Here is a 20901-nt window from a genome sequence, read left to right as displayed (position 1 = left end):
ATCTGGGAGGATAAGTTGATTTCGATAGAAACTTGAGTTACCATTACAACTTGAATGCAGTTGTTTTGATTTTTTGGTAATTGCTTTGAAAAAAGTTTTAAACCCAAAGATTTTCTAAAATGTTAGGAGCAGCAACAAATGGGTTTATACCCATACTTGGGTTCTGTGATGGGTGGCCAGAAAGGAAGATTTCCAAAATTATATTTTGCTGCTTTCTAGGAAGACAAGAATTTAAGTTAGATCATAGTAAGGGCGTGTTGATGGAATAATATAAACAGTGACTCCTGCTCTAGACAAATGCCACTTGAGAGTTTTACAAAACAAAATCCCATATTAGTTGCTATGCTCTTGATCCTAGGACAGTAGAAGAGTGATCATGCTGAAAAAATTGCGTAAAGATGAATCTTGCTTTGTTTTGAAATTTTTAACAAGTTCACAGGGATCCCTGGTAAAATTCTGGGATGCTTCATTAAAGGAATTGTTTTTCTTTCTTTGATTTGGATTTAAAGTTTCATTTTCCCCCTCAAAATTTTCTTAAAAATTGAGGTATAGCTGATTTGCAATATTAATGAGTTTCAGGTGTACAACAGTTTTTAAAGGTTATACTCCATTTATAGTTAAAATGTTGGCTATATGTATTGTTTACCTCTTAATTCCCTACCTCTGTCATGCCCCTCCCCCCTTCCTCTGCCTACTGAAAAGGAATTGTGAGCTTTTAGAGGAAGTGGTGATACTGGATCCAACCCAGATCAACAAAATTAAACCGTCTAACAAGATAAGACATATCTCTCATTTCTTTGAGTTCCTAGACTTGTGATTGGTATTGACAACTAATAGCTAACATTGAGTATCAGCTATGTACCAGGCACTGTGCTCATTAGGCAGTGTCTAGCACATAGGTACTTGATAATTAGGTAAGTTTTCCATCTGCGTTTTTTAAATAGGAAAACTGGGATGGGAGAAGTTGAGGAACTTGTCCAAAGCCACAAAGCTAGTAGTAGTCAAACAGGATTCAGAGTTGGGTTTGTATGATTCTTAACCATTAAGCATTCTTTTTCTTTTAGGCTGTTAGTGTTTTATTGAAATATATTTTCCCTACCCTAAAGTGATCATCTAAAAAATACATTTTAACATTTCTGAGATCAGTATATGGTTTACAATTGATATATGCCTTTTTTTTTTTAAATTTATTTATTTATTTATGGCTGTGTTGGGTCTTTGTTTCTGTGCGAGGGCTTTCTCAAGTTGCGGCAAGCGGGGGCCACTCCTCATCACGGTGTGTGGGCCTCTCACTATCGCGGCCTCTCTTGTTGCGGAGCACAGGCTCCAGACGCACAGGCTCAGTAATTGGCTCACGGGCCTAGTTGCTCCGCAGCATGTGGGATCTTCCCAGACCAGGGCTCGAACCCATGTCCCCTGCATTGGCAGGCAGATTCTCAACCACTGCGCCACCAGGGAAGCCCATGCCTTTTTGAAAAGCTATAGTAGACGTTAAGCTGTAGTATAAATAATTCATATTAGAATTGAGGAAATAGAATATAAATGATAAATACATTTAGGGCTATTCAGTGGCTACCGTCTAAGAAGAGGATTACTGCCTAGATTAATTTTTTTGGCAATTTGTTTCTTAATCTGTAGCTTAATTTAGAAATTTAAAAATTAGTGTTTTTTTTAACAGGTGGAGCAGTTCTTCCAATTTAAAACAGTGTAGCTTGGACAAGTAGAGCCATAATCCAAATAGATAACCAGTGATTATGGATTGTCAAGTTGCTGCAGTGCTGTGACTGAGTTTTCCAGATAACCTAAGTCTTATTGTTCTTAAAAAGTTCCTTGGGTTTTGGACATTTGTTTCTCACATAATTGATGTTAAGAATGTGTACTTGCACAACCCCTGCGGTATGAGTCATGTCCGGGAGCTTTCTTCCTATGTCTAAAGCTATCATTGACCATTTTTTTCAGTTGTGCTGAAAAGTCTTGGAACTCATGCTTCCATCCCATATTGCTTGTTTCTGAGTCTTCCACAAAGACCCTTTTGCATTTAGAATTCTGGAGCTATAGGGTTGTGGTAGGGCTTATTTCAGCACCTAAGGCTTCTTTCCCATTAATTAGTGGTACATTTGTAGTGTTAACAGGCCACAATAACTGCTGAACTCCCTCAGAATTTGCTTTCAGCAGAGTTCAAGTAATAAACGTTTAAAAACTTTTTTTTCCACTTAACCTCATTCGTCATTAAGGATATGTAAGCCAAAACGAGATGCTAATTTCACCTTGCCTAAGATTATAGTTAGCAGTGATTAGATTTATAGAATACTTTGTTGTGAGGATGTAGAGAATACGTAAGACTATTGTTGGTATTTTTTTTAAGTAAAGTTTTTATTCAAGTATAAAGAAAAATACATCAAAGATGTACATCTTAGAATTTTTACAAAGGGAACACACCATTTAACCACCACTCATATCAAGAAATAGAACAGGACCAACATCGTAGAGCACTCCATGCCCTCATTAATTTACCCCCTTACCCCTACAACTGGAACCAGTATCTTGATATTGCCATTGATTAATTTTGCTTAGTTTTTGAACTTGATGTAAATGGCATATATACATAAATGGCTTGGTTTTTTTTCCTCTTAACATTAGGTTTGTGGGATTAGTCCATATTATTGCCTGTAATAATAGTGTATTTTTATGACTATGTAGTATTCTGTTGCATTAGTATACCACTACCTGTTCTATGGATGGACATTGGATTATTTTCAGTTTTTGGATGTTACAAATAATGTTGCTGTGGCCATTCTTTTACATGTCTTTTGGTATATACATGTATGAATTAATGTTGCATATATATCTAAGAATGGAATTGCTGGGTCATAGGGAATACATGTGTTCAGCTTAGTAGATACTGCAAAACAGTTTTCCAAAGTGGTTGTACTGTTTTACAGTCCTACCAGCAGTGTATTAGAATCCCAGTTGCTCTACATCCTCACTAGCATTTGGTGTGGTCACTGTTTTTAGTTGTAGCCTTCTGGTGGGTGTGTAGTGATATCATTCTGGATTTAATTTGTGTTTTCCTGATGACTAATGAGACTGAGTACTTTTTAATATGTTTATGGACATTTGGATATCTTCTTTTGCCTGTTTTTCTGTAAGTTGTCATTTTCTTATTGATTTGTAGGATGTCTTAATATATTTAAGAATAGAGTGTATCTTTGTAGTTATTGCAATTATCTTCTCCCAGTCTGTATCCTGCTTTTTTATTATCTTAATGATGTCTTTTGATGAGCAGGAGTTCTTAATTTTAATATAGTCCAATATATCTGTACTTTCCTTTAAGGTAAGTGCTTTATGTATCCTATTTAAGAAATATTTGTCTACCCCAAGATTGTTAATCTTTTGTTTTTCTAGAAGCATTGTTTGACCTATCATATCGATCTAGAATCATCTAGAACCTATTTTGTGCATGGTAATAGGGAGACGTTAAAAATAACGTTTTTCCATATGGATATTCAATCGACCCAGCAACATTGTTCCATTGGTCTATTTGTCCTAGTGCCAGTGCAACACTGTAGGAATAAAATAATTCAATATCTGGTAATGTAAGCCCTCCAGTTGTTTTGTTGTTCACGATTGTACTGATTATTCTTGGCTCTTTGCATTTCCATATACACCTTAGAATCAGCTTGTTAATTTCAATAATAGAACAGCAACAACAAAAACCTGCTGGGATTTTGATTAGGTTTTTACTGAATCTATAAATAAATTTGGGAGAATTAACACAGTCTTTACACAATTATGTTCTTTTAATCCATGAACGTAGTATATTCTTCCATTTATTTAGATCTTTAATTTTTTCCAATAATGTTTTTTCTTTTCTTTTTTTTTGTGGCCGTGCTGTGTGGCTTGCGGGATCTTAGTTCCCCGACCAGGGGTCCAACCCAGGCCGCAGCAGTGATAGCACCGAATCCTAACCACTGGACCACCAGGGAATTCCCATGTTTTGTGGTTTTCTATGTAGAGGTGTGGTACTTTTTATTGGACAAATTTCTAGGTATTTGATTTTTTGTGTGTGTTATTTTAAATAGTATTTTTTTTCATTTTCCGGTTGTTGCTACTTATAGTAATACTATATATTGACTTTGTTTTCCATGACCTTGCTAAGTTAACTTATTAATTCTAACAGTTTTATGTAGATCCTGAGACAGGACAATATAAATGAAAGTTTTAAATGAATGCACCCTTTGCTTGTGTGTGTATGCTTACAAATGTAAAATATGTTCACTTTGGCATTATAATAGCAAATTAGAAATAACCTAAATGCCCATCAATTTTGGTTCACCCTTACTATGTATACTATGTTGCTGTTTTAAAAAAATTAGGCTAAAACATTTCTGCTAATGTCGTAAGTTATTTGCATACAATGTTAGATGAGAATAGTAAGATACATAACATGCATAATCTTATATGTATAAAACAGGAAAATATTCTGTATGTGTATTAGCCTGTCTTTAGGAAATTTCTGAAAGATACAACTTCTTTTCATAAAACAGTTTTATTTGACTTAAAAAGTCATGTATGTAAACTATACAGTTTGAGAAGTTTGGGGATATGTATGCGCTTGTAAAACCATCGTCATAATCAAGATAGCCAAGATAGCCTTCAACCTCAAAAGTTTCCTTGTTGTACTTCGTAATTTCCTCCCTCCTGTTTCCCCTTTCTTTCATCCCCAAGCAACCACTAATCTGCTTTTTGTTATTTTACATTAGTTTTCATTTTCTAGAGTTTTATATAAATGGAATCATATAATTCATGTACTCTTTTTTTTTTTTTTTTTAGGGGGGAGATGGTCTGGCTTCTTTCAGCATAATTGTTTTGAGATTCATCCATGTTGCATGTGTCAGTAGTTTATTCCTTTTGTTGCTGGGAAGTATTCCACTGTTACGATATACCACAGTTTGTTTATTCACCTATTGATGGACATTTGGGTTGTTTCCAGTTTTTGTCTGTTACTAATAAAGCTGCTATGAATGTGACAAGTCTTTATGTGGGCATACATTTCCTTTTTTTTGTGGATAAATAGGAGTGGAATGGTTGGATAGTATGGCAGGTGTGTATTTAGCTTCTTAAGAAACTGCCAAACTGTTTTACAAAATGATTGTACCATTTTACATTTCCACCAGCAGTGTCTGAAATCTCCTGTTCCTCCACATCCTGTGCAGCACTTGGTATGGTTAGTCTTTTTGCAAGTACAACGTACTATCCATTGTGCTGTAGAGCTGGCTTAGTCTTTTTAATTTTTCCATTCTAGTAGGTGTTTTTTTATTTGTATTTTCCTAATGACTAATGATGTTGAGCATCTTTTTATGTGCTTATCTGCCATCTGTATATTTTCTTTAGTGAGGTGTCTATTCTAATAACAATATTGAGTCTTCTGATCCATGAATAAGGTATATCTCTCTAATAGTTTAGGCCTTTTAAAATTCCAGCAGTGTTTTATACTGTTCAGTGTACAGGTCTTTCACTTCCTTTGTCATATTTGTCCCTAAGTATTTCATAATTTTTAATGTTTTTGTATGCTTTTTAAAATTCAATTTTTGATTGCTCATTGCTAGTGTATAGAAACAACATTGATATTTGTGTATTGATCTCGTACCCTGCAGCCTTGCTAAACTCATTTAGTTTTAGTAGTAGTGTTTTGTTGTTTTTGTAGATCTCATCAGATTTTCTTCGTAGACAATTATATTTTCTGTTAATATAAAGTTTTAACTTATTTTCTTCTCCTGCTCTTATGTGTTTATCTTGCCCGATTGCACTGGCTGGAACCTCCAGCACAATGTTATATAGAAATGGTAAGAGCAGACATATTTGTATTGTTTCTGATCTTGTGGAGAAAAACATTCTTTCACCATTAAATATGATGTTAGCTGTAAGTTTTTCATAGATGCTCTTTATTAGGTTGAGGAGTTCATTTCTATTCCTTGTTTGCTGAGAGTTTTTATCAGGAATGGATGGATGTTGGATTTGTCAGATGCCTTTTCTTCATTTATTGAGAAGAGCATGTGTGTTTTCTTTTTTAGTTTAATGTAATGAATTATAATGCATATAATGAATTATAGTGATTGCTTTTTAAATACTAAACCAACCCTGCATTCCTGGTATAAACCCCAGTTGTTACGTATTGTCCTTTAAAAATATTTTTGGATTTGCATTGCTAAAATTTTGTTTAAATTTTTTTTTTTGCATTTATGTTCATGAGCCTGAAAGTTCTGGAGTGATGAAATGTAAATAGCACCAAAAGTTTTTCTTCTGTGGCATTAAGGACAAGATAGAAGAGATGGATGGTCATAATAGATCTTCAAGAAGGAATGGAAGAACACCTGAAATGGTAATATGAAGGTAAATTATAAAAGACTTATTTCTCAGTTTCTTTAAAAATCTTACAAGTGTTTAAAGCAAAAATTATAACTATATTGTGGGATTGATAATGTATGTAGGTACATCATACATATGGTAACTATAGCATTAAGAGGCAGCCAAGGGATGGTCAATGGATACATTTTATTGTAAATTTCTTATATTTTACTTGAAGTGATACAATATGAATTCTCAGAAGACCTTGAGAGGTTGAGAATATACATGGTAATACTTAGGGCAAGCACTATATAGAAATAATGCAAAGAGGTATAGCTAAAAGTCAGTAGATAACAAAGATGGAATTCTAAAAATTATTTATTTAATCCAAAAGAAAGCAGGAGAGGACAAGAGCAGTTGTGCTCCCAGGTCTTCTCTCAGGGAGAGGTTGAAAGCTCAGTAAGACTTAATTTTGAGATTGGGAACTTCTATTAGGTGTTTTTTTTGTTTGTTTGTTTGTTTTTTAATGGCTGGAAAATTCTCAGCAGTGTTGACATTGGGAAATGAATCTTCTGAGGAATTCACAGAATTGTTCTGCAGATTATACTATGTTGTGCTTGAAATGTTAAAGTCAGCTTTTAAAAACATGCCCAATAATTTTCGCATTTAAAAGTCTCTTTGCTGATTGAACTGACATTTCGGCTGCCACCCATTGCTAGTGAGACAATTTGCAATTTGATTTCAGTTGGGTAACTGCCTGATAAAAATTAATAGTCTTCAGAGGAACATAACAATCTAGAGTCCCATTCTTTACAATAACATGGATACAATCCAAAACTACTCAGCACATGAAAAAACAGGAAAACGTGACCCATACTCAAGAGAAAATCAATGGAGATTATCCCTGAGAAGACCCAGATAAGTAAATTAGCAAAGTCTTACTGTTGTTCTTGCACCATAGCAGATAAGAATTTTAAAGCTTCTAGTGTAACTGTGTTCAAGGATGAAAGGGAAAATATGTTTGTGCAAATTAAAAGAGGAAATTTCAGTAGAAATACTGTAATTATAATAAAGAACCAGGTGGACGTTTTGGAACTATAAAAAATACAATGTCTTGGGAAAAAACAAACGGGAATTCCGTGGTGGTCCAGTAGTTAGGAATCAGCGCTTCCACTGCCTGGGGCCCAGGTTCAATCCCTGGTCAGGGAACTAAGATCCTGCAAGCTGCACAGTGCAGCCAAAAAAAAAAGTTAAAAAAATACAATATCTGAAATAAAAATTCACTGGATGGGCTTCACAGCAGAATAAGGAAAATAACAGAAGGATTCGTGAACCTGAAGTTAACTCAATAGAAATTTTCCAATCTGAAGGAGAAAGCAAAAGATTAAAAAAAAAAAGAGTACAGCCTCAGGGGAACCTGTGAGATAGTATACACATCAAAAGGTCTAGCATATGTGTAAATGTAGTTCCAGAAGGAGAGAAGAGAAAAAAATGGGATGGGAGGGAATTCCTTGGTTGTCCAGTGGTTTGGACTCTGCGTTCTCACTGCCAAGGGCCAAGGTTTGTTTCCTGGTCGGGGAACTAAAATCCCACAGGCTGCATGGTGTGGCCCCAAAAAAAAAAGAGAAACGAAAAAAATGGGATGGGAAAAGTATGCAAAGAATGACTAAAATTTTCTCACATTTTGTGGAAGACAAATATATAACAAGTCCAGTGAAAATAAGAAAAATAAATACAAAGAAAATGAATACTTGCTAACATTATAATTACACTACTGAAAAATCAAAGGAAAAACATTGAAAACAGCATACATGTATGTTGACAAATGGACAAATCATATACAAGTGAGTATCATTTCAAATCACTGACTTTTCATTTGAAATAACAGAAGCCAGAGAACAGCAATATTAAAGTGCTCAAAGAAGAAAAAAGCCAGCCCAGAATTCTATACTGCTGTAAACATCTGTCAAGAATGAAAGTGAAATAAAGATATTTTCAGATAAAAGAAAACTAAAAATTATTTGGGAGCAGGTTTTACAGTAGGGAATGCTGAATAAAGTTCTTCAGGCTGAGAGGAGATGATATCAGAAGTGAAGATATTTAAGAAGGAGTGAGTGTTTAAAAGAGTAATATAGAAATATTACTTCTTTAAGAGAGCATATGACTGTTTTAAGCAAAAATTGTAACATTGTACTTTGGGGTTAATAGCATGTAGCTGTAATAAATATGACACCAATAGCATAAGTACAAGAACTGATACACTGGAGGGCTTCAACAGAAGGTTTGAGCAGGCAGAAGAAACAATCAATGAACTTTTGAAGATAAAGCAATTAAAATTATTTAGTCTTTACTTCCCTGGTGGTGCAGTGGTTAAGAATCTATCTACCAATGCAGGGGACATGGGTTTGAGCCCTGGCCCGGGAAGATCCCACATGCCGTGGAGCAGCTAAGCCCGTGCGCCACAACTACTGAGCCCGTGTGCTACAACTACTGAAGCCTGTGCGCCTAGAGCCCGTGCTTTGCAACAAGAGAAGCCACCGCAATGAGAAGCCTGCACACAGTAACAAAGAGTAGCCCCCACTCGCCGCAACTAGAGAAAGCACGTGTGCAACGAAGACCCAACGCAGCCATAAATAAATAAATAAATTTATATATAAAAAAATTATTCAGTCTTAGGAACGTATAGAAAAAAGAATGAAGAAAAATGAGTAGAGCTTGAGGGACATGTGGGATACCATCAGACATACCAACACATGTGTATTGGAATCCCAGAAGAAGAGGAAAAAGGGGAAGGGGCAGAAAAATCATTTGAAGAAATAATGGCCTCAAGCTTTGCAAATCTGAGGAAAGGCATGAATATACATGTGCAAGAAGCTCAATGAACTCCAAGTAGGATAAACCCCAAGAGATCAAATTGCTGGAATCCAAAGACCAAGAGAATTTGAAATAGGAAGAGAGAACTGATTCATCAGTGTAAGGGATCCTCAATAAGATTAGCAGCTGATTTTTCTTTAGGAACCATAGAGGCAAGAAGTCAATGGGATGACATATTTAAAGTCCTGAAAGATAAAACTGTCAAGCAAGAAGTCTGTCTCTGGCAAAACTATCCTTCAAGAAGGAAGGAGAAATTAAGATATTCCTAGATAAACAAAAACAGAGGGAATTTATTACCAGTAGACCTGCCCTACAGGAAGAGCTAAAGGGAGGTCTTCAGGCTGAAGTGAAAGGATGGTAATTCACAGCCACACAAGAAAATAAAGAACACTGGAAAAGGTAACTAGTAGGTAAATATAAAAGTTAGTGCTATTGTACTTTAGATATGGTTTGCAATTTCTCTTCCTTTTATATGATTTAGTAGGCAAAAACATAAAACAATAATTATGAATACATGCAAATAGGCATTCAATGTACAGAGATGTCATCTGTACCAAAAACAGTATAAAGGGGAGGGACAGAGGTTTTTGATTAAAATGTATATTTCTGAAACTAAGTTGGTATTATTCAAAGTAGGTTGTTAGTAACCCTCAAGGTAACCACTGTGAAAATAACTTAAAAATATATAGGAAAGGAAAGAAGGGAATCAAAATGGTACACTACAAAAGATTACATATATATTTGAAAAAGCAGTAATGGTGAAATTGAGGAACGAAAACCATATAAGATATATAGAAAACAGATAGCAGAAGTAAATCCTATATCAATAATCACACTAAATATATGTGGATTTTTTTTCTCTTTTTTTTTGCTGCACCGCACAGCTTGTGGGATCTTAGTTCCCTGACCAGGGATTGAACCCAGGCCCTCTGCAGTGAAAGCGCAGAGTCCTAACCACTGGACTGCCAGGGAATTCCCATAAATGTAAGTGGATTTAACTCTTCTATTAAAAGGCAGAGATTGACAGATTGGATTAAAAAATCCAATAGGACCCATATATGTGCCATCTATAGAAGACTCACTTTAGATATAAGGACACAAAAGAGAATGAAAATAAAATAAAAGGATGGAAAAAGATATTCCCTGCAGATAGTAACCATAAGAGAATTGGGATGGCTACATTATTGTCAGAATAAATAGAATTTAAATATAAAAAGGTTACAAGAGACAAAGGACATTATATGTTGATAAAAGTTTCAATATAACTAGAAGATATAACATTTATAAACACATGCACCTAACAAATGAGCCCCAAAATATGTGAAGTAAAAATTGACAGAATTGATGGGAAATAGACAGTTCTACAGTAATAGATGGAGACTTCAATACCCCCTTTCAGTAATAGATAGTACAACCAGACAGAAGATCAATAAGGAAATAGAGAACTGGAACAACACTATAAACCAATTAGACCTAACCAACCAACCACAGGAGAATACACATTCTTCTAAAGTACATATGGAAGTTTATAGGATAGACCATATATTAGGTAACAAAGCCTTAAGAAATTTAACAAGATTGCAATCATACCGATAACCTTTAAGCACAACGGAATGAAACTAGAAATCAATAACAGAAGGAAAACTGGAAAATTCACAAGCATGTGGATTTTAACACTCTGTTATGCAACCAATGGGTCAAAGAAGAAATCACAAGGGAAAATAGAATACACCTTGAGATGAATGAAAATGAAAAGACAACATACCAAAATGTAAGAAATGAAGGAACTGCAGTGCTATGAAGGGAATTTATAGCTGTAAATGCATACGTTAAAAAAGATGACACCATGAATTGCTTCTTTGAAAAGATAAACAAAATTGACAAACCTTTACCTACATTGACTAAGAAAAAGAAAGAAGACTCTAATAACTAAAATCAGAAATGAAGGAGGACATTACCAATTTTACAGAAATAAAAAGGACTATGAGGGTACTGTGGACAACTGTACACCATCAACTTGGATAATCTAGATGAAATGGACAAATTCCTAGAAACATACAACCTACCAAGGCTGATCCATGAAGAAATAGAAAATCTGAATAGACTTATAACTTGTAAGGAAATTGAATCAGTAATTAAAAATTTCCTAACAACAACAACAACAAAAGCCCAGGACCACATTGTTTCACTGGTGTATTTTACCAAAGATTTAAAGAAGAATTAACACCAGTCTTTCTCAAACTCTTCCATAAAATTGAAGGGGAGGGAATACTTCCTAATTCATTCTATGAGGACAGTATTAACTCTGGTACCAAATCCAGACAAAGAAACTAAAAACTACAGATCAATATTTCTTATGAATATTGATGTAATAATCCTTAGGAAAATACTAGCATACTGATTTGAGCCTTACATTAAAAGGATTATACACCATGACAAGTTAGGTTTTTTCCTGGAATACAAAGGTGGCTCAACATATGAAAATCAGTTATGTACAAAACCCCAAATAACCCAATTAAAAAATGGTCAGAAGACCTGAATCAATGTTTTTCCAAAGAGGGTATGCACATGGCCAACAGGCACATGACAAGATGCTCAACATGCTAATCATCAGGGAAATGCAAGTCAAAACCACAATGAGACATCACCTTACATCTGTCAGAATGGCTATCATCAGAAGAACACAAATAAGTGTTAGAGACGATGTTGAGAAAAGGGAACCCTCTTAAACTGTGGTTGGAAATGTAAATTGGTGCAGCCACTGTGGAAAATGGTATGGAGGTTTCTCAAAAAACTAAAAATAGAATTACCATATTATCCAGCAATTCTACTCCTGGGTATATATCCAAAAGAAGCAAAAACACTAATTTGAAACCCTTATGTTCATAGGAGTATTATTTACAATTGCCAAGATATGGAAGTAACCTAAATGTCCATCAGCAGATGATGGATAAAGAAGATGTGGTACACACACACACAAACACACACACACAAACACACACACACACACACACACACACTCTCAATGGAATACTACTCAGCCATAGAGAAGAATATAATTTTGCCACTTGCAGCAACATGGATGGACTTGGAGGGTATTGTGCCAAATGAAATGAGTCAGATAGAGAAAGACAAATATTGTATGATACCACTTATCTGTGGAATCTAAAAAATACAACGAACTAGTGAATATAACAAAAAAGAAACACAGGGCTTCCTTGGTGGCGCAGTAGTTAAGAATCCACCTGCTAATGCAGGGGACATGGGTTTGAGCCCCAGTCTGGGAAGATCCCACGTGCCGTGGAGCAACTAAACCCATGCACCACAACTACGGAGCCTGCGCTAGAGCCTGTGAGCCTCAACTACTGAAGCCCGTGTAGCTAGAGCCCATGCTCCACAACAAGAGAACCCACTGCAATGAGAAGCCTGCACACTGTGACGAAGAGTAGCCCCCCCTCGCTGCAACTAGAGAAAGCCCACGCACAACAATGAAGACCCAATGCAGCCAAAAATAAGTAAATTTTAAAAATATATTAAAAAAGAAAAAAAGAAACAGACTCACAGATACAGAGAACAAATTAATGGTTACCAGTGGGGAGAGGGAAGGCAGGAAAGGCAATATAGGGGCAGGGGATTAAGAGGTACAAACCATTATGTATAAAATAACTTATAAGGATATACAACACAGGGAATATAGCCAATATTTTATAACTATAAATGGAGCATAACCTTTAAAATTTGTGAATCACAATATTGTACACTTGTAAAATATATAATATTGTACATCAACTATACTTCTATTTAAAAAATCACACAAAGAAAATTAATCAGTATAATACTCCACACTCACAGGATGAAGAAAAAATACCTTCGGTTGATGTAGACAAAACAGTTTACAACATTTAACACTCTTTAATGATAAAAAAGAAAAAATTCGGGCTTCCCTGGTGGCGCAGTGGTTGAGAATCTGCCTGCCAGTGCAGGGGACACGGGTTCGAGCCCTGGTCTGGGAGGATCCCACATGCTGCGGAGCAACTAGGCCCGTGAGCCACAATTACTGAGCCTGCGCGTCTGGAGCCTGTGCTCCGCAACAAGAGAGGCTGCGATAATGAGAGGCCCGCGCACCGCGATGAGGAGTGGCCCCCACTTGCCGCAACTAGAGAAAGCCCTCTCACAGAAACGAAGACCCAACACAGCTGTAAATAAATAAATAAATAAATAAACCCAAAGTTAAAAAAAAAAAGAATTTAGTAAAATAGGAATGGAAGGAAACTACAACATAATAAGAGCACATATGAAAAACCCACATCTAGTATCATAAGCAAAGGTGAAAGACTAAAATCTTTCTCCCTGAGGTCAGGAACAAGACAAGGATGCCCTTTTTTGCCATTTCTTCCTTTTTTTTTTTTTTTTTTTTAGCCACACGGCATGTGGGAATCTTAGTTCCCAGACCAGGGATTGAACCCGCACCCCCTGCATTGGAAGGTGGAGTCTTAACCACTGGACCACGAGGCAAGTCCCTGTTTTTTTGCCATTTCTGTTCAACACTGGAAGACCAGTGTACTGGAAGTTTTAGCCAGAGCAGTTAGTCAAGAAAAATGAAATAAAAGGCATCTAATTTGGAAAGGAGAAATAAAATTATCTCTGTGTGCAGATGACATATGATCGTTTTTAAAAAATTTTTATTGGAGTATAAAAAGTTGATTTACAGTGGCAGATGACATGATCTTATATTGGAAAGCCCTAAACATTCCACAAAAAATTGTGAGAGCTAATAAACCAATTCAGCAAAGCTGCATGATACAAAATCAACATACAAAAATAAGTTGCATTCCTATAAAGTAGCAATGAACAATCTGACAAGGAAATTAAGAAGACAATTCCACTTGCAATTGCATAAAAGAGAATCAAGTACTTAGGAATAAGTTTAAGAACAGTGTGAGGGACTTCCCTGGTGGCCAGTGGTTAAGAATCTGCCTGCCAATGCAGGGGACACGGGTTCGAGCCCTGGTCCGGGAAGATCCCACATGCTGCAGAGCAACTAAGCCCGTGAGCCACAACTACTGAGCCTGTGCTCTAGAGCCCTTGAGCCCTAGAGCCAGCGTGCCGCAACTACTGAGCCCCCATGCTGCAATTACTGAAGCTCACGTGCCTAGAGCCTGTGCTCCTTAACAAAAGAAGCCACATCAATGAGAAGCCCGTGCACCGCAACAAAGAGTAGCCCCCAAGAGTAGCCCCCGCTCACTGCAACTAGAGAAAGCCCGTGCACAGCAACAAAGACCCAACACAGACAAAAAAAAAAGTGTGTGAAAGACTTGTACACTGAAAACTATAAATATTGCTGAAAGAAATTGAAGACAAATAAATGGAAGACATCTCCTTTTCATGAATTGGAAGACTTAATGTTACAGCGTCAGTATTATCCAAGGTGATTTCCAGCATTACTCACAATAGCCAAAAGGTGGAAACAACCCAAGTGTTCATCAAAAGATGAATGGATAACCACAATGTGATATATTAATACAGTGGAATGTTACTCAGCCATAAAAAGGAACAAAGTTCTGATACATGATACATCATGGAGGAAACTTAGAAATATGAACCTGAAATAAACCAGACATAAAATGACAAATATTATGTGATGCCAATTATATGAGGTACCTAAAATAGGCAATTTCACAGAGACAGAAAGTGAAATAGAGGATACCAAGAGATGGGGTAAGGGGGAAATGGGAAGTTACTGTTTAATGGATACAGAGTTTCCGTTTGGGATGATGAAAAAGTTCTGGAAATAGTGTTGATGGTTGCACTACATCGTCATATACTTAATGGCACTGAATTGTAAACTTAAAAATAGTTAAAATGATAAATTTTATGTATGTTTTACCACAATGAAAACATTGACAATGAAAAGGATTGCATCTACACTAAATTTTAATCCTTTGTTCCCTTCACTTTCTGTCACACATTTCCATGATACCTCAGTGCTCATAATTAAAAATGGGAACAGCTGCATGATATTCTAGCCTTCAGATGGACCATAATGGAATTTATTCACTCTTTGTTGATCACTTAGGTCATTTTCTTGTTTTTTTCGTGTTTGCTCTTGGCTGTTTATACTAGCTTTTTCTTTTTGAATGGTTCCTGTCCTAGGATACTTTGGCACTGCTCTTTGGCTTCTTTCCTTTCTTTCCCTGAGCTGGCACCTCTCCTTCCTCATTTCCCACTGGCTCAGGGACTTCTTGTGAAAGACACATTTGACCCTATGTGCCTTGCCCACAGGCATGGTTTTATCCTGTGACCTCACCCTTGGGCTCTTTGACCCAAGGAGGTGAGTCATAACCTGGACTAAGCTGTTTCTGTCCAGAGAAGCTAAACTAAGATTCAGAAAACGTTCTTTGGTACCTGTGGAGACCCAAGCTGAAAGCCACTCTGACCTGGTGCTAGGCTATTATTTTGGATGATTTATGTGTTGATGAATCAGCTGAGAAAGTGTGCTGAGAGAGGCAGTAGGATGGAGGAGAGTGCAGAGTGGTGGAGAGGAGGCTTTGAGAGATCTTGGTTTCTCAGTTTTCTGTTTCCCATGATGCAGTAAATTCACACTGGCTCACAGTTAGCTCCTGGGAAGCCACACAAGTGCTCCCCAGTTAGTTCCACATCTTCTCCAGATAAGAGATCTCGCCTGGCTGTGGCCAGGAATCCCACAGAGGGGAATTGGGGCTTGTGACAGATGGGAATCCATTGGGCAAAGATGAGTGTTGCATTCGGTCGAGACTGACAGCAAGGGCCATGAGGGTGAGCCCTGGATAATCTTCCTCAGCAGAGTGAGACCCTGCTAGTTTTTGGAGCTTGGTGGCAAGTGGGACCTAACCTGCAAGGGACCTGGTGGGACCTGAGAGTCTTCTACCAGGTCTGGCAACACCATCTCCCTCATCTAGCTGCATAGTATAGAAATAGGGTATGGACTGTGGAGCTACAAGTCTTCAAATACCAGTTCTACCCCTTAATTATCCTTGGGCATCCTCCACTGTTCCTCAGTTTTCCCATCTGTAAAATGGGGATTGAGATATAATTATGAGGATTAGATAAGTATAACATGTAGAGCAGTCTGCATATCTTACTGAGATATGCAGTATATAGATATGCAGCATCTATGCAGTATATAGATATGCTGTATATAGATACGCACTCTATATATGGGTGTTATTGCTGCTGATACTGCAATTCTGGCACCTCCTGTCTGGTCAGTTATTTTCTCAGTGTTCTTAAGGACTCCCTTGTTTTTGGCCGTGCCACTCTGCATATGGGATCTTACTTCCCCGACCAGAGATCGAACCTGAGCCCCCTGCAGTGGAAGCGTGGAGTCTTAACCACTGGACCACCAGGGAGGTCCCAAGGATTCCCTTCACGTTGAAGTCGCACAGGAACAAATTGCCCCCAAATAGTCCTCTTTTTCCCTCCTCTTGTGCTCAGGGCTTGTAGGGGCAGATGTGTGGGGTTGCTGCCTTTATTGTGGTGGAATATTTAGGGGGAGAGCAGAGTCCACCATAGCCTCTGCTGGTGCTGGAGCACCCTGGAGATTTGGGGGCTGTCCAGGGTGTCCTTTTGAGGAAACAATGCCCTGACCAGGCCTCAGTGTCCATGGAGGGTGGTCCCACTCCCAGAAGAGCACGTCTGCCCACGTTCCATCTGTCACCTGTCCCTGCCTCATGCATCCCAGGGGCCTTTCACAGCCTCTGAGCCTTATGTTAGTTTTGCCGTCGGTGCCCCACCTCCATCTCCAGACTTGTTCTGTACAGTTTTCCTGACCAGGAGATGATCTGTTTTAACAGTCCCATAAAGAGCCTAACACATTTCCTGTTCGTGCCCCAATGAATCTTAGTGATATCAGGATGTTTACTACAACCCGGCTGCACTGGACCATGAGTCTGCTTCCTTGTGCCCATTGCTGCTGGCCATGGATGTGGGGACATGACCCTCCTGGTGTGATTTGTTTCTAGATCCCCCTTCAGTCCCTGCCTGGAGCACTCTCTCCCCCAGCACTGGATAATAAGGAAAGCCATGTCTTCTGCCCATCCTGGGCTGCCACCTCCCCTGGGGCTCTGAGTATGCAGTGGAGCTGGCCTTCCTCACCCCTGCCTGCTTTCTCGGCCCTTCCCAGGCCCATTTCTGCAACCATTCCCTTCTTTTCCTCCTTAGTCCCCCTCAGCCCTCCTCCTTTCTCTTTCTCTTCCTCCTTTCACTCTTTTTTTCCTTTTTCTTTTTTTTAATTGAAGTATAGTTGATTTACAATATTGTGTTTGTTTCAGGTGTATAGCATAGTACCTTAGTATTTTTGCAGATTATATTCCATTATAGGTTATTACAAGATAATGCATATAATTCCCTGAGCTATACAGTATATCCTTGCTGCTTCTTTATTTTATATATTGCAGTTTGTATCTGTTAATCCCATACCCCTAATTTGTCCCTCCCCCTTCCCCCTTCCCCTTGGTAACCACAAGTTTTCTCTATGAGTCTGTTTCTGTTTTGCATATACATTCATTTGTATTATTGTTATTTTTTGTTGCGCCCCACGGCATGTAGGATCTTAGTTCCCTAACTAGGGATCGAACCCATGCCCCCTGCAGTGGAAGTGTGGAGTCTTAACCACTGGACTGCAGGGACGTCCCCATTTGTATTATTTTTTAGATTCCACATATAAGTTATATCCTATAGTATTTACCTTTCTCTGTCTGACTTACTTCACTAAGCATAATATTCTCTAGGTCCATCCATGTTGCTGCAAATGGCAGTATTTTATTCTTTTTTTATGACTGAGTAATATTCCATATATATACGGTGTATATATATACACCACATCTTCTTAATCCAGTCATCCATGGATGGACACTTGGGTTGCTTCCATGTCTTGGCTATTATAAATGGTGCTTCTGTGAACATTGGGGTGATCTTTTCGAATTAGTGTTTTCATTTTTTATGGGTATATACCCAGGAGTGGAATTGCTGGATCTGTTTTTAGTTTTTTAGTTCTGTTTTTAGTTCCCATCAGGGAAGTACCTTCTGCCCATTTTTTGATCGGATTGTTTTTTTGATATTGAGTTGTATGAGTTGTCTGTATGTTGGATATAACCCCTTGTCAGTTGCATCATTTGAAAATATTTTCTCCCATTCTGTAGATTTTTTCATTTTGTTGATGGTTTCCTTTGCTGTGCAAAAATTTTTAAGATTAATTAGGTCTCATTTGTTTATTTTTGCTTTTATGTCTTTTGCTGTTGGAGACTGATCCAAGAAAATATTGCTACGATTTATGTCAGAGAGTTCTGCCCATGTTCTCTTCTAGGAGTCTTATAGTTTCAGGTCTTACATTCCGGTCTGTAAACCATTTTGAGTTTATTTTTGTATATGGTATGAGAGAATGTTCTAATATCATTGTTTTACATGCAGCTCTCCAGGTTTCTCTGCACCGCTTGTTGAAGAAACTGTCTTTTCTCCATTATATATTCTTGCCTCCTTTATTGTAGATTAATTGACTGTAGGTATGTGGGTTTATTTCTGGCCTCTCTATTCTGCTCCATTGAACTGTGTGTCTGTTTTTGTGTCAATACCATGATGCTTTGATTACTGTAGCTTTGTAAGTATAGTCTGAAGTCTCCAGTTTTGTTCTTTTATCTCAGGATTGCTTTGGCAATTGGGGGTCTTGTGTGGTTCCATATAAATTTTAGGATTGTTCTAGTTCTGTGAAAAATGTCATGGGTATTTTGGTGGGGATTGCATTAAATCTGTAGATTGCTTTGGGTAGTATGGTCATTTTAATTAATTCTTCCAATACAAGAGCACAGGATAAATTTCCATTTCTTTGAATCATTTTCAATTTCCTTCATCAGTGTTTTATAGTTTTCAGAGTATAGATCTTTCACATCCTTGGTTAAATTTATTCCTAGGTATTTTATTTATTTTTGATATGACTTTTTTTTTTTTTTTTTAACTTTTGGGTTTATTTATTTATGGCTGTGGCTGTGTTGGGTCTTCATTTCTGTGCAAGGGCTTTCTCTAGTTGCGGCAAGTGGGGGCCACTCTTCATCGCGGTGCGCGGGCCTGTCATTATCACGGCCTCTCTTGTTGCGGAGCACAGGCTCCAGACGCGCAGGCTCAGTAATTGTGGCTCACGGGCCTAGTTGCTCCACGGCATGTGGGATCCTCCCAGACCAGGGCTCGAACCCGTGTCCCCTGCATTGGCAGGCAGATTCTCAACCACTGCGCCACCAGGGAAGCCTCTTTTGATGTGATTTTAAGTGAGATTTTTAAAAAACTTTCTGATGTTTCATTATTTGTGTATAGAAACGCAACAGATTTCTGTATATTACTCTTGTATCCTGCAACCTTGCTGAATTCATTTATTAATTCTAATAGTTTTTTTTTAGGTGGAGACTTTAGGGTTCCTTATATAGAGTATCATGTCATCTGCAAATAGTGACAGTTTTGCCTCTTTCCTTACAACTTTGATACCTTTTATTTATTTTTCTTGTCTGATTGCTGTGGCTAGGACTTCTAATACTATGTTAGAAGAAGCAGTGAGAGTGGGCATCCTTGTCTTGTTCCTGAATTTAGAGGAAATGCTTTCAGTTTTTCAGAGTGGTCTGTTGTATCATTTAAGACCTCTGTTGCCTTATTGATTTTGTTTTTTGTCTGCATGATCTGTCCATTGATGTCAGTAGGGTGTTAAAATCTCCTACTATTATTGTTGTATTGTCAATTTCTCCATTTATGTCTGTTAGTATTTGCTTTATATATTTAGGTGTTCCTGTATTGGGTACCTATATGTTAATGAGTATAGTATCCTCTTCTTGTATTCATCCCTTTTTCATTATATAATGCTCTTCTTTGTCTTTCGTTATAGCCTTTTTAAAAAAATTTTTTTATTTTTATTTTTTAAAATTTATTTTACTTATTTTTTTGGCTGCATTGGGTCTTTGTTGCTGCGTGGGGGCTTTCTCTAGTTGTGGTGAGTAGGGGCTACTCTTCGTTGTGGTACGCGTGCTTCTCATTGTGGTGGCTTCTTTTGTTGCGGAGCATGGGCTCTAGGCGCTTGGGCTTCAGTAGTTGTGGCATGTGGGCTCAGTAGTTGTGGCTCCTGGGCTCTAGAGCGCAGGCTCAGTAGTTGTGGCGCATGGGTTTAGTTGCTCCGCAGCACGTGGGATTTTCCCGGACCAGGGCTTGAACCCATGTCTCCTGCATTGGCAGGCGGATTCTTAACCACTGAGCCACCAGGGATGTCCCTAGCCTTTGTTTTTTTTTTTTTTTTTTTTTAATTTTTTTTTTTTATAGCTACTTTATTTATTTATTTATTTATTTTTCGCTGTGTTGGGTCTTCGGTTCGTGCGAGGGCTTTCTCTAGTTACGGCAAGTGGGGGCCACTCTTCATCGCGGTGCGGGGACCGCTCCTCATCGCGGTGCGCGGGCCTTTCACTATCGCGGCCCCTCCCGTTGGGGGGCACAGGCTCCAGACGCGCAGGCTCAGTAGTTGTGGCTCACGGGCCCAGCTGCTCCGTGGCATGTGGGATCTTCCCAGACCAGGGCTCGAACCCGTGTCCCCTGCATTAGCAGGCAGATTCTCAACCACTGCGCCACCAGGGAAGCCCTAGCCTTTGTTTTAAAGTCTATTTTGTCTGATATGAG

The sequence above is a fragment of the Balaenoptera borealis genome (genome assembly GCF_965194805.1).
Source record: "Balaenoptera borealis genome assembly, chromosome: 20".
Lineage (NCBI taxonomy): Eukaryota > Metazoa > Chordata > Mammalia > Artiodactyla > Balaenopteridae > Balaenoptera > Balaenoptera borealis.
Note: the sequence above shows the minus strand (reverse complement) of the source record.